The sequence below is a fragment of the Arachis stenosperma genome, chromosome 5, assembly GCF_014773155.1.
Source record: "Arachis stenosperma cultivar V10309 chromosome 5, arast.V10309.gnm1.PFL2, whole genome shotgun sequence".
NCBI lineage: Eukaryota > Viridiplantae > Streptophyta > Magnoliopsida > Fabales > Fabaceae > Arachis > Arachis stenosperma.
Genome location: NC_080381.1, coordinates 117,704,775 through 117,720,257, shown reverse-complemented (window position 1 = coordinate 117,720,257; position 15,483 = coordinate 117,704,775). Strand labels below are relative to the sequence as shown.

Below are 15,483 nucleotides of genomic sequence, written 5' to 3'. Positions count from 1 at the left end.
CTGTAGCTCCAGAAAATCCACTTTGAGTGCAGGGAGGTCAGAATCCAACAGCATCTGCAGTCCTTTTCAGCCTCTGAATCAGATTTTTGCTCAGGTCCCTCAATTTCAGCCAGAAAATACCTGAAATCACAAAAAAACACACAAACTCATAGTAAAGTCCAGAAAAGTGAATTTTAACTAAAAACTAATAAAAATATAATAAAAACTAACTAAAACAAACTAAAAACATACTAAAAATAATGCCAAAAAGCGTATAAATTATTTGCTCATCACAAGTCAACATGATTTCTCAAAGTCTGAATGGATGGAAAAATGCATCCAACAATACTAAAGAAGCATCTTCTGAAGAAGAAGCTTATGATCCTGAGAACTCTGCAATGGCAGAGGTAAATTACATGAGTGAACCTTATGGAAACACCTATAATTCATCATGGAGAAATCACCCAAATTTCTCATGGAAGGATCAACAAAAGCCTCAACAAGGCTTTAATAATGGTGGAAGAAACAGGTTTAGCAATAGCAAGCCTTTTCCATCATCTTCTCAGCAACAGACAGAGAATTTTGAACAGATCTCCTCTAACTTATCAAACATAGTCTCTGATCTGTCTAAGGCCACTTTAAGTTTCATGAGTGAAACAAGGTCCTCCATCAGAAGTTTAGAGGCACAAGTGGGCCAGCTGAGTAAGAAAGTCACTGAAATTCCTCCTAGTACTCTCCCAAGCAATACTGAAGATAGTCCAAAAAGAGAGTGCAAGGCCATTGACATAGTTAAAATGGCCGAACCTAGAGAGGAAGGAGAGGACGTGAATCCCAATGAGGAAGACCTCATGGGACGTCTCTCAAGCAAGAAGGAGTTCCCTATTGAGGACCCAAGGGAATCTGAAGGTCATATAGAGACCATAAAGATCCCATTAAACCTATTTCTGTCATTCATGAGCTCTGAGAACTATTCTTCCTCTGAAGAGGATGAAGATGTAACTAAAGAGCAAGTTGCTCAATATCTAGGAGCCATCATGAAGCTAAATGCCAAGTTATTTGGTAATGAGAGGAATCATGAACAACTTCTCTCAATACAGAGTCAAACAAAGCCCCCACAATCAAACTCTAAGTTTGGTGTTGGGAGGCCACAACCAAACTCTAAGTTTGGTGTTGAGAAGACCCCACATTCAAACTTTAAGTTTGGTGTTGGGAGGCCTTCATCATGCTCTGAACTTCTATGAGGCTCCATGAGAGTCCACTGTCAAGCTATTGACATTAAAGAAGTGCTTATTGGGAGGTAACCCAATTTTTATTTATCTAATTTTATTTTATTGTTCTTTTATGTTTTATTAGGTACATGATCATGTGGAGTCATGAAAAAAAATTAAAATTAAAAACAGAATCAAAAATAGCAGAAGAAAAATCACACCCTGGAGGAAGGACTTACTGGCGTTTAAATGCCAGTAAAGAGCATCTGGTTGGTGTTCAATGCCAGAACAGAGCATGGATCTGGCGTTGAATGCCAGAAACAAGCAACACCCTGGTGTCTGAACGCCAGGAATGCACCCTGAGGAGGGTTGGCGCTGAACGCCAGAAATAAGCATGGAACTGGCGTTCAACGCCAGAAACATGCTGCACATGGGCATTGAACGCCCAAAACATGCATCACTTCGGCGTTTAAACGCCAGAATTGCATGCAAAGGCATTTTACATGTCTAATTGGCGCAGGGATGTAAATCCTTGACACCTTAGGATCTGTGGACCTCACAGGATCCCCCCTACCTCACCCTCTCTCTCTCCATTCACGGTCATCCCTTCTGTTTTTCATTCACCACTCACATCCATCCACTCATCCCCATACACCCCACCTACCTTCAAAATTCAAAATCTCTTTCCCACCCAATCCCACCCATATAGCTGAATACACACATCCCTACATCTCCTCCATATCTTCTTCTTCTTCTTTTCAATTCTTTCTTCTTTTTCTCGAGGGCGAGCAACATTCTAAGTTTGGTGTGGTAAAAGCATAGTTTTTTTTTTGTTTTTCCATAACCATTGATGGCACCTAAGGCCAAAGAAACCTCTAGAAAGAGGAAAGGGAAGACAAAAGCTTCCATCTCAAGGGTCCATAGCTCAGTAATAGAGCATTTGACTGCACATCAAGAGAGCCCACTCATGGACCTCATCAAGAAATCCCTGAGATGCCTCAAGGGATAAATTGTTCTCCACACAACTATTGGGAGCAACTAAGGAGAGGAGCACCAAAATCACTAGGGATCATGCAACAGAAACAAGGAAGAGACATAGAGGAGCTCAAAGAGCACCATTGGTTCTTCAAGAAGGCGCCAGCCTCACTAAGGTGGACTTATTCCTTAACTTCCGTGTTCTTAATTCTCTGTTTTTCATGCTACATGTTTTATCTATGTTTGTGCCTTTATTACATGATCATTAGTATTTAGTAACTATGTCTTAAGGCTATGAATAATTCCATGAATCCCTCACCTATCTTAAATGAAAAATGTTTCTAATTCAAAAGAACAAGAAGTACATGAATTTCGAAAATTGTCCTTGAATTTAGTTTAATTATATTGATGTGGTGACAATACTTTTTGTTTTCTGAATGAATGCTTGAACAGTGCATATTTTTTATCTTGTTGTTTATGAATGTTAAAATTGTTGGCTGTTGAAAGAATGATGAACAAGGAAAAATGTTATTGACAATCTGAAAAATTATGAAATTGATTCTTGAAGCAAGAAAAAGCAGTGAATAGTGAAAAAAAATTTTTGCAAAAAAAAAAATAGAAAGAAAAATAAAAAGCAAGCAGAAAAAGCCAATAGCCCTTAAAACCAAAAGGCAAGGGTAAAAGGGATCCAAGGCTTTGAGCATCAATGGATAGGAGGGCCCAAGGAAATAAAATCCAGGCCTAAGCGGCTAAATCAAGCTGTCCCTAACCATGTGCTTGTGGCATGCAGGTCCAAGTGAAAAGCTTGAGACTGAGTGGTTAAAGTCGTGATCCAAAGCAAAAAGAGTGTGCTTAAGAGCTCTGGACACCTCTAATTGGGGACTTTAGCAAAGCTGAGTCACAATCTGAAAAGGTTCACCCAGTTATGTGTCTGTGGCATTTATGTATCCGGTGGTAATACTGGAAAACAAAGTGCTTAGGGCCACGGCCAAGACTCATAAAAGTAGCTATGTTCAAGAATCAACATACTTAACTAGGAAAATCAATAACACTATCTGAACTCTGAGTTCCCATAGAAGCCAATAATTCTGAACTTCAAAGGAAAAAGTAAGATGCCAAAACTGTTTAGAAGCAAAAAGCTACAAGTCCCGCTCATCTAATTAGAACTAATATTCATTGATATTTTGGGATTTATGGTATATTCTCTTCTTTTTATCCTATTTGATTTTCAGTTGCTTGGGGACAAGCAACAATTTAAGTTTGGTGTTGTGATGAGAGGATAATTTATACGCTTTTTGACATTATTTTTAGATAGTTTTTAGTATAATTTAGCTACTTTTAAGGATGTTTTCATTAGTTTTTATGCTAAATTCACATTTCTGGACTTTACTATGAGTTTGTGTGTTTTTCTATGATTTCAGGTAATTTCTGGCTGAAATTGAGGGACCTGAGCAAAACTCTGATAAAAGGCTGACAAAGGACTACTGATGCTGTTGGAATCGGACCTCTCTGCACTCGAAATGGATTTTCTAGCGCTACAGAACTCCAAATGGTGCGCTCTCAACGGCGTTGGAAAGTAGACATCCAGAGCTTTCCAGAAATATATAATAGTTCATACTTTATTCGAGATTTAACGATGTAAACTGGCGCTCAACGCCAGTTCCATGTTGCATTCTGGAGTCAAACGCCAGAAACACGTCACGACCCAGAGTTGAACGCCAAAAACACGTTAAAACTTGGCGTTCAACTCCAAGATAAGCCTCAGCTCGTGTAAAGATCAAGCTCAACCCAAGCACACACCAAGAGGGCATCGAAAGTGGATTTCTGCATCAATTACTCACTTCTGTAAACCCTTGTAGCTAGTCTAGTATAAATAGAATATTTTACTATTGTATTCAGTGTCTTTTGACCACGTTACATCTTTGGTCTCAGTTTTATTTTATTATTCATCTTAGGAGACTATTGATCACGTTTTGGGGGCTGGCCATTCGGCCATGCCTGAACCTTCATCACTTATGTATTTTTAACGGTGGAGTTTCTACACACCATAGATTACGGGTGTGGAGCTCTGCTGTACCTCAAGTTTCAATGCAATTACTACTATTTTCTATTCAATTCCGCTTGTTCTTATTCTAAGATATTCGTTGCACTTCAACATGATGAATATGATGATCCGTGACACTCATCATCATTCTCACCTATGAACGCGTGACTGACAACCACTTCCGTTCTACCTTAGACTGGGCGCATATCTCTTGGATTCCTTAATCAGAATCTTCGTGGTATAAGCTAGAATTGATGGCGGCATTCATGGGAATCCGGAAAGTCTAACCTTGTCTGTGGTATTCCGAGTAGGATTCCGGGATTGAGTGACTGTGACGAGCTTCAAACTCGCGATTGTTGGGCGTGATGACAAACACAAAAGAATCATGGGATTCTATTCCAACATGATCGAGAACCGACAGATGATTAGCCGTGCTGTGACAGAGCATTTGGACCATTTTCACTGAGAGGATGGGATGTAGCCATTGACAATGGTGATGCCCTACATACAGCTTGCCATGAAAAGGAGTAAGAAGGATTGGATGAAAGCAGTAGGAAAGCAGAGATTCAGAAGGAACACAGCACCTCCATGCACTTATCTGAAATTCCCACCATTGAATTACATGAGTAACTCTATCTTTATTTTCTGTTTTATTAATTTACTATTCAAAAACTCCATAACATTTATTATCCGCCTAACTGAGATTTACAAGATGACCATAGCTTGCTTCATACCAACAATCTCCGTGGGATCGACCCTTACTCACGTAAGGTATTACTTGGACGACCCAGTGCACTTGCTGGTTAGTTGTGCGGAGCTGTGACTAAGTGTGTTTCAGGTTTGAGAGCGCTACAAAGTTTTTGGCGCCATTGTTGATGATCACAATTTCGTGCACCAAGTTTTTGGCGCCGTTGCCGGGGATTGTTCGAGTTTGGACAACTGACGGTTCGTCTTGTTGCTCTGATTAGGTAATTTTCTTTTTATTTTTCTTTTCAAAAAGTTTTCAAAAATAGTTTTCAAAATCTTTTTTCTTTGTTTTCGAAAAAAAATTATTCAAAATTTTTGAGAATGAATTCTAGTGTTTCATAAAGTATGGTGAAGCTTGGCTGTCTGTAAAGCCATGTCTAACTCAATTGGATTGAGGCTTCAAAACCATCAGCATAGAGGCAAGTTAATTGGAATATCAGTTGTTACATGCCTGATTTATATCTTCTAAAGTTGGCTGGCTATTAAGCCATGCCCAACCCTTGGATTGGAGCTTTAGGCTAATATTGAAAGATTCTTGGATTTCTTATTAAAAATTTTGGATTTCTTATTTTCTTTTTTTTTCTATATGTTTTTCGAAAAAATTAAAAGAAAATCCAAAAAAAAAAATCATAAAATCATAAAAAAACCAAAAATATTTTGTGTTTCTTGTTTGAGTCTTGAGTCAATTTTTAAGTTTGGTGTCAATTGCATGTTTTTAAAAATTTATGCATTATTTTTCAAAAATTCATGCATTCATTCTTCAAGTTGTTCTTGGTAAGTCTTCTTGTTTGATCTTGATGTTTTCTTGTTTTGTGTCTTTTAATGTTTTTCATATGCATTTTTGCATTCATAGTGTCCATGCATTAAAGATTTCTAAGTTTGGTGTCTTGCATGTTTTTTTTGCATCAAAAATTTTTTTAAAAATATGTTCTTGATGTTCATCATGATCTTCAAAGTGTTCTTGGTGTTCATCTTGACATTCATGGTGTTCTTGCATGCATTAAGTGTTTTGATCCAAAATTTTCATGTTTTGGGTCATATTTGTGTTTTTCTTTCTCCTCATTAAAAATTAAAAAAATATCTTTTCCTTTTTTCTCTCAAAATTTCAAAAATTTGGGTTGACTTAGTCAAAATTTTTTAAAATTAGTTGTTTCTTGTAAGTCAAGTCAAATTTTCAAATTTTAAGAATCTTATCTTTTCAAAACTTCTTCAAAAATTAAATTTTTTTTATTTTTCTTATTTATTTTCAAAAATTCTTTAAAATATTTTTCAAAAATCTTTTTCTTAATTTTATCTTTATTTTCGAAAATTATGCTAACAATTAATGTGATTGGTTCAAAAAATTGAAGTTGTTACTTTCTTGTTAAGAAAGGTTCAATCTTTAAATTCTAGAATCTTATCTTTTAGTTTCTTGTTAGTTAAGTAATTAATTTTAAAAATTAAATCTTTTCCAACCATATCTTTTTAATCATATCTTTTTCAAAATTTTATCTTTTTCAAAAATTTGATTTTAAAATATCTTTTCTAACTTCTTATCTTCTTATCTTCTTATCTTTTCAAATTTGATTTTCAAATATTTTTCAACTAGCTATTTGACTTTTTGTTTGTTTCTTATCTTTTTCAAAACAACTTAACTACTTCTCCCTCTCTAATTTTCGAAAATATCTTCCCCTTTTTCAAAATTATTCTTAATTTAATTAATTATTTTAAATTTTAATTTTAATTTTATTTCTTATCTTAATTTTCGAAAATCACTAACTCCTTTTCAAAATTTATTTTTTTTCGAAAATTTCTCTCTCTCATCTTATTCTATTTATTTATTTATTTACTAACACTTCTCTTCATCTCTCTTCTTCTCAAATCACTGCCCCTACCTTTACCCTTTATTCAGACTATTCATTCTTCTTCACTCTTATTCCCTTTCTTCTTCTACTAACAATAAGGAACCTCTTTACTGTGACATAGAGGATTCCTCTTCTTTTTCTATTTTTTTCTCTTTCATATGAGCAGGAACAAGGAAAAAGGCATTCTTGTTGAAGCTGATCCAGAATCTGAAAGGACTCTGAAAAGAAAACTAAGAGAAGCCAAATTACAACAATCCAGAGATAACTTTACTGAAATTTTCAAACAAGAGAAGGAGAAGGCAGCCGAACCTAACAACAATAATGCAAGGAGGATGCTTGATGATTATACTGTACCTACTTCCAAGTTTGATGGAAGAGGCATCTCAATCCCTACCATTGGGGCAAACAATTTTGAGCTGAAACCTCAACTAGTTGCTCTAATGCAACAGAACTGCAAGTTTCATGGACTTCCATCAGAAGATCCCTACCAGTTCTTAACTGAGTTCTTGCAGATCTGTGAGACTGTTAAGACTAATGGAGTAGATCCTGAAGTCTACAAGCTCATGCTTTTCCCTTTTGCTGTAAGAGACAGAGCTAGAGCATGGTTGGACTCTCAACCTAAAGATAGCCTGGACTCCTGGGATAAGCTGGTCACGGCCTTCTTGGCTAAGTTCTTTCCTCCTCAAAAGCTGAGCAAGCTTAGAGTGGATTTCAGACCTTCAAACAAAAAGATGGTGAATCCCTCTATGAAGCTTGGAAAAGATACAAGCAGATGACCAAAAAATGTCCATCTGACATGTTTTCATAATGGACCATGATAGATATATTCTATTATGGTCTATCTAAGTTCTCTAAGATGTCACTGGACCATTCTACAGGTGGATCCATTCACCTAAAGAAAACGCCTGCAGAGGCTTAAGAACTTATTGACATGGTTGCAAAAAACCAATTCATGTACGCTTCTGAGAGGAATTTCGTGAATAATGGGACGCCTCAGAGGAAGGGAGTTCTTGAAATTGATGCTCTGAATGCCATATTGGCTCAGAACAAAATTTCGACTCAACAAGTCAACATGATTTCTCAAAGTCTAAATGGATGGCAAAATGCATCCAACAGTACTAAAGAAGCATCTTCTGAAGAAGAAGCTTATGGTCCTGAGAACTCTGCAATGGCAGAGGTAAATTACATGAGTGAACCTTATGGAAACACCTATAATTCATTATGGAGAAATCACCCAAATTTCTCATGGAAGGATCAACAAAAGCCTCAACAAGGCTTTAATAATGGTGGAAGAAACAGGTTTAGCGATAGCAAGCCTTTTCCATCATCTTCTCAGCAACAGACAGAGAATTCTGAACAGATCTCCTCTAACTTATCAAACATAGTCTCTGATCTGTCTAAGGCCACTTTAAGTTTCATGAGTGAAACAAGGTCCTCCATCAGAAGTTTGGAGGCACAAGTGGGCCAGCTGAGTAAGAAAGTCATTGAAACTCCTCCTAGTACTCTCCCAAGCAATACTGAAGAAAATCCAAAAAGAAAGTGTAAGGCCATTGACATAGTTAAAATGGCCGAACCTAGAGAGGAAAGAGAGGATGTGAATCCCAATGAGGAAGACCTTATGGGACGTCTCTCAAGCAAGAAGGAGTTCCCTATTGAGGACCCAAGGGAATCTGAAGGTCATATAGAGACCATAGAGATCCCATTAAACCTCCTTCTGCCATTCATGAGCTCTGAGAACTATTCTTCCTCTGAAGAGGATGAAGATGTAACAGAAGAGCAAGTTGCTCAATATCTAGGAGCCATCATGAAGCTAAATGCCAAGTTATTTGGTAATGAGAGGAATCATGAACAACTTCTCTCAATACAGAGTCAAACAAAGCCCCCACAATCAAACTCTAAGTTTAGTGTTGGGAGGCCACAACCAAACTCTAAGTTTGGTGTTAAGAAATCCCACATTCAAACTCTAAGTTTGGTGTTGGGAGGCCTTCATCATGCTCTGAACTTCTGTGAGGCTCCATGAGAGCCCACTGTCAAGCTATTGACATTAAAGAAGCGCTTATTGGGAGGCAACCCAATTTTTATTTATCTAATTTTATTTTATTGTTCTTTTATGTTTTATTAGGTACATGATCATGTGGAGTCACGAAAAAAATTAAAATTAAAAACAGAATCAAAAACAGCAGAAGAAAAATCACACCCTGGAGGAAGGATTTATTGGCGTTTAAACGCCAGAATAGAGCATGGATCTGGCGTTGAACGCCAGAAACAAGCAACACCCTGGCGTTCAAATGCCAGGAATGCACCCTGAGGAGGGCTGGCACTGAACGCCAGAAATAAGCATGGAACTGGCGTTCAACGCCAGAAACATGCTGCACATGGGCGTTGAACGCCCAGAACATGCATCACTTCGGCGTTTAAACGCCAGAATTGCATGCAAAGGCATTTTACATGTCTAATTGGTGTAGGGATGTAAATCCTTGACACCTCAAGATCTGTGGACCTCACAGGATCCCCACCTACCTCACCCTCTTTCTCTCCATTCACGGTCATCCCTTCTGTTTTTCATTCACCACTCACATACATCCACTCTTCCCCATACACCCCACCTACCTTCGAAATTCAAAATCTCTTTCCCACCCAATCCCACCCATATAGCCGAATACACACATCCCTACATCTCCTCCATATCTTCTTCTTCTTCTTCTTCTTCTTCTATTCTTTCTTCTTTTGCTCGAGGGCGAGCAACATTCTAAGTTTGGTGTGGTAAAAGCATAGTTTTTTTTTTGTTTTTCCATAACCATTGATGGCACCTAAGGCCAAAGAAACCTCTAGAAAGAGGAAAGGGAAGACAAAAGCTTCCATCTCAAGGGTCCATAGCTCAGTAATAGAGCATTTGACTGCACATCAAGAGAGCCCACTCATGGACCTCATCAAGAAATCCCTGAGATGCCTCAAGGGATAAATTATTCTTCACACAACTATTGGGAGCAACTAAGGATAGGAGCACCAAAATCACTAGGGATCATGCAACAGAAACAAGGAAGAGATATAGAGGAGCTCAAAGAGCACCATTGGTTCTTCAAGAAGGCGCCACCCTCACTAAGGTGGACTCATTCCTTAACTTCCTTGTTCTTAATTCTCTGTTTTTCATGCTACATGTTTTATCTATGTTTGTGTCTTTATTACATGATCATTAGTATTTAGTAACTATGTCTTAAGGCTATGAATAATTCCATGAATCCTTCACCTATCTTAAATGAAAAATGTTTCTAATTCAAAAGAACAAGAAGTACATGAATTTCAAAAATTGTCCTTGAATTTAGTTTAATTATATTGATGTGGTGACAATACTTTTTGTTTTCTGAATGAATGCTTGAATAGTGCATATTTTTTTATCTTGTTGTTTATGAATGTTAAAATTGTTGGCTCTTGAAAGAATGATGAACAAGGAAAAATGTTATTGACAATCTGAAAAATCATGAAATTGATTCTTGAAGCAAGAAAAAGCAGTGAATAGCGAAAAAAATTTTTGCAAAAAAAAAAATAGAAAGAAAAATAAAAAGCAAGCAGAAAAAGCCAATAGCCCTTAAAACCAAAAGGCAAGGGTAAAAGGGATCCAAGGCTTTGAGCATCAATCGATAGGAGGGCCCAAGGAATTAAAATCCAGGCCTAAGCGGCTAAATCAAGCTGTCCCTAACCATGTGCTTGTGGCATGCAGGTCCAAGTAAAAAGCTTAAGACTGAGTGGTTAAAGTCATGATCCAAAGCAAAAAGAGTGTGCTTAAGAGCTCTGGACACCTCTAACTGGGGACTTTAGCAAAGCTGAGTCACAATCTGAAAAGGTTCACCCAGTTATGTGTCTGTGGCATTTATGTATCCGGTGGTAATACTGGAAAACAAAGTGCTTAGGGCCACGGCCAAGACTCATAAAAGTAGCTGTGTTCAAGAATCAACATACTTAACTAGGAAAATCAATAACACTATCTGAACTCTGAGTTCCCATAGAAGCCAATCATTCTGAACTTCAAAGGAAAAAGTGAGATGCCAAAACTGTTCAGAAGCAAAAAGCTACAAGTCCCGCTCATCTAATTAGAACTAATATTCATTGATATTTTGGGATTTATAGTATATTCTCTTCTTTTTATCCTATTTGATTTTCAGTTTCTTGGGGACAAGCAACAATTTAAGTTTGGTGTTGTGATGAGCGGATAATTTATACGCTTTTTGGCATTATTTTTAGATAGTTTTTAGTATAATTTAGCTACTTTTAAGGATGTTTTCATTAGTTTTTATGCTAAATTCACATTTCTGGATTTTACTAGGAGTATGTGTGTTTTTCTATGATTTCAGGTAATTTCTGGCTGAAATTGAGGGACCTGAGCAAAACTGATAAAAGGCTGACAAAGGACTGCTGATGCTGTTGGAATCTGGCCTCTCTGCACTCGAAATGGATTTTCTGGCGCTACAGAACACCAAATGGCGCGCTCTCAACGGCGTTGGAAAGTAGACATCCAGAGCTTTCCAGAAATATATAATAGTCTATACTTTATTCGAGATTTAACGATGTAAACTGGCGCTCAACGCCAGTTCCATGTTGCATTCTGGAGTCAAACGCCAGAAACACGTCACGACCCAGAGTTGAACGCCAAAAACACGTTACAACTTGGCGTTCAACTCCAAGATAAGCCTCAGCTCGTGTAAAGATCAAGCTCAGCCCAAGCACACACCAAGTGGGCCCCGGAAGTGGATTTCTGCATCAATTACTCACTTCTGTAAACCCTAATAGCTAGTCTATTATAAATAGAACATTTTACTATTGTATTCAGTGTCTTTTGACCACGTTACATCTTTGCTCTCAGTTTTATTTTATTATTCATCTTAGGAGACTATTGATCACGTTTTGGGGGTTGGCCATTTGGCCATGCCTGAACCTTCATCACTTATGTATTTTTAACGGTGGAGTTTCTACACACCATAGATTACGGGTGTGGAGCTCTGCTGTACCTCAAGGCAATTACTACTATTTTCTATTCAATTCCGCTTGTTCTTATTCTAAGATATTCGTTGCACTTCAACATGATGAATGTGATGATCCGTGACACTCATCATCATTCTCACCTATGAACGCGTGACTGACAACCACTTCCGTTCTACCTTAGATCGGGCGCATATCTCTTGGATTCCTTAATCAGAATCTTCGTGGTATAAGCTAGAATTGATGGCGGCATTCATGGGAATCCGGAAAGTCTAACCTTGTCTGTGGTATTTCGAGTAGGATTCCGGGATTGAATGACTGTGACGAGCTTCAAACTCGCGATTGTTGGGCGTGATGACAAATGCAAAAGAATCAAGGGATTTTATTCCAACATGATCGAGAACCGACAGATGATTAACCGTGCTGTGACAGAGCATTTGGACCATTTTCACTGAGAGGATGGGATGTAGCCATTGACAACAGTGATGCTCTACATACAGCTTGCCATGGAAAGGAGTAAGAAGGATTGGATGAAAGCAGTAGGAAAGCAGAGATTCAGAAGGAACACAGCACCTCCATGCACTTATCTGAAATTCCCACCATTGAATTACATGAGTAACTCTATCTTTATTTTCTATTTTATTAATTTACTATTCAAAAACTCCATAACATTTATTATCCGCCTAACTGAGATTTACAAGATGACCATAGCTTGCTTCATACCAACAATCTCCGTGGGATCGACCCTTACTCACGTAAGGTATTAGTTGGACGACCCAGTGCACTTGCTGGTTAGTTGTGTGGAGTTGTGACTAAGTGTGATTCACGTTTGAGAGCGCTACAAAGTTTTTGGCGCCATTGTTGATGATCACAATTTCGTGCACCAATCCCCTTCCTTGTTCTTCCTGGTATTGTAAAATCGCTCCCAGCGAGATAGTGAGAGATTAGGATCCCCTCCTTTATTCCTCTTGGAAATATGAGAATGTACCTACTGGGTAGACGCAAGGCTTGTGATTTTGCCCCACTTGTTCTAGGTTGGTTAGTATAGAGGCTCCCCAGGTAGACGCAAGGGTTGTGATTTCACCCCACTTGCTCCGGGTAATAATGACTTATGTATCAAAGTGCGATTATATGATGAGTAAGTAATGAATGATTATCAAATATTTATGAATGAATGTGAAATGATTATCTGAGATACGAGTTTCCTTGGGTAAAGTACCGTGGCTTGCCACCACGTGTTCCATGTTGAGACTCGATACTCTGTTGACCCTACGTCGTAAGAGGTGATCGGGCACTTATAAATTCCCAAGAAGGTTAACCCCCATTGAGAAATTTTATATATATAAATTAAATTTGAATGAGAAGAGAAAATAAGCTATGCATAGACTCATGGGGATGCACGACGGGGAACAATCCATGGTTTAGCAGCCGGACTTGTTGGGTTGGCTTGATAACCGACAGATGAGACTCATCAGCCATAGGACAGACATGCATCATATGCATATTATTTGAATTGCTTGATTGTGCAATAATTAGGATTGCCTAAGTGATTATAACATGCTATTTGTTATATTTGCTATCTATGTATTTGCCATTGTCTGCTCGTTTGTCTCTGTAATTTTACCGAAGATGCAGGAACGGAGGAAAGGCAGAGAGAGTTAGGGTTCTATTTAAGTTTTAGTTAGGTTTAAGGAATTGGTTAAGTTTAGAAAGCATTAGAGAACCACCCTAATTTATGGTTTCTGTTTTAGTCCCTTAAGTTTTATAATCTGAGTATTGGCGTTCTAGGATTGCCTCTGGCATTCCTAGGACCTTATATCTTATATGCGTGGCACATTTACCATGCCGAGAAATCCTGGTTCTCATCCCATACGATGTTTGTGTTTTTCAGATGCAGGTCGAGAGGCACCTAACTAGGCATCTGGAGTTCTCCGCAGCAAAGTGGGCTTTTCGGGATTATACTTTTGTTCTGTTTTGTTATATATATGTGTGTAGATTCTCTATATGTATATATGTTTTACTTTTGCTACTCATAGAGGTTTATGGAGAACTAGGGTTGTTTTTATGTATTTTGGGTTATATATATATATATATATATATATATATATATATATATATATATATATATATATATGTAACTATTCTCTGGTCAGCCTTAACTTCACATGCTAAGTTTAGGGCTTAATATTTTGTATCTTGATCCTCTACTCTTACTCTCCCCATATATATGTTTAAGAATCGTAGTTTTTTCTTACGCAAGTTACGTTGTTTCTGAGTGTTGCACTTTTAATTTTGCGATTTTGTTTTTCCCCTTTCTTCAAGGCTCCTAGTATACTACCTTTTTTCAATTATTATACGCATATATATTTTATTTTAGAGGTCGTAGAGCTTTGCTACGTCTGTTTTACTTCCTAAGTGTAAAGCTCTGTGTGGTAGGGTGATACAACATGTGGCCCAGTTTGCGATGCTATATCATCGTCATTTCTTCTTGGCTTGCTGAAGCAACTGATGCATCTGCCTCTTGCAAAGTATCTCCCATAAGCATGTATAGATTTGCGACAATCTTTTCTGCTTTTATTACCACAAGAGCACCTTTAACAACTTTTAAGATCCCACCTTCAATATGGGTCTTGCAACTAAGTTCATCCAGTTGTCCAATCGACAACAAATTCTTTCAAGCCCTTCACACGTCTTACCCCTTGAAGTGAATGGATAGAATCATCAAATATTTTTATTTTGACAGTACCTATTCCAATAATTTCAAAGGCATAATCATTTCCCATAAACACAGATCCTTCCAAGACAAGTTCATATGTACAAAACCAATCACGATGAGGAGTCATGTGACAGGTTGCTCTTGTATCAACAATCTAGACATCAATGAGCTATTTACTGCCTTTAGAATCAATTGTTGCTTTGCCATACAGGATTTCTCCATCATCAGAGATACTCACAACACATCCTTAAGAACTTGATCCTTCTGGAACCTTCTCTATACTCTTCTTATTCTGATAATCTTTCTTGAAGTGTCCTCTCTTGCCTTAATTGTAGCATTTGAATTGCTTCTTTCCTTGTGACTTTGGTTTACTTTGGCTCCCACTGGTACCACGCTCCATTGATCTTTCTCTCGTCATCAAGAATTGCAGCAGCCATATCATCAAAAGAAAGATAGTCTATCAAAACATTATTAGTTAAGTTAATGATGAGTTGATCATATGAATCTGGTAGACTTTGAAGTAGAAGTACTGCACGTTCATTTTTTGCTATGTTGTAATCCAACGATGAGAGTTAGAAAAATAGCGTATTTAGATTATTGATACGATCTGTTGTCGATGTAGATTCACTCATTTGAAGAGTATAAAGTTTTCTCTTTAAGAATATCTTATTGTGAAGTGACTTGATTTCATATAATTTAGTGAGAGCATCCCAAATTTCTTTTACTGTCCTTTTCTCTGCTACACTTGATAAGACTAAATCACTGAGTGCTAAGTGTAAGTTTGCAACGGCATTGTCATCCATCTCCTTCCATTTTTTATGTGTAATCTCGGTGGGTCTACCTTCAATTGCTACCACACAGTTGTCTTTCCTCAAAAGTGCTTGTATTTTCAATTTCCATAAGAAAAAATTACTCCCACTGAATTTTGGAATCTTATACTTTGCTGCCTTTTTTTAGGCGGTAACTCACAACAAAAAAAATAATCAGCAACCTTTG

At 37.5% G+C, this 15,483-nt stretch overlaps 1 non-coding gene across 1 annotated transcript; it reads right to left on the bottom strand.

Moving 5' to 3' along the window:
* Window positions 1–7,492: 7,492 nt before the first annotated feature.
* LOC130983871 (small nucleolar RNA R71) lies at window positions 7,493–7,595 on the bottom strand. Its single transcript, XR_009087842.1, has one exon. It is a non-coding gene; the product is annotated as a small nucleolar RNA R71 (small nucleolar RNA).
* Between the last annotated feature and the right edge of the window lie 7,888 nt (window positions 7,596–15,483).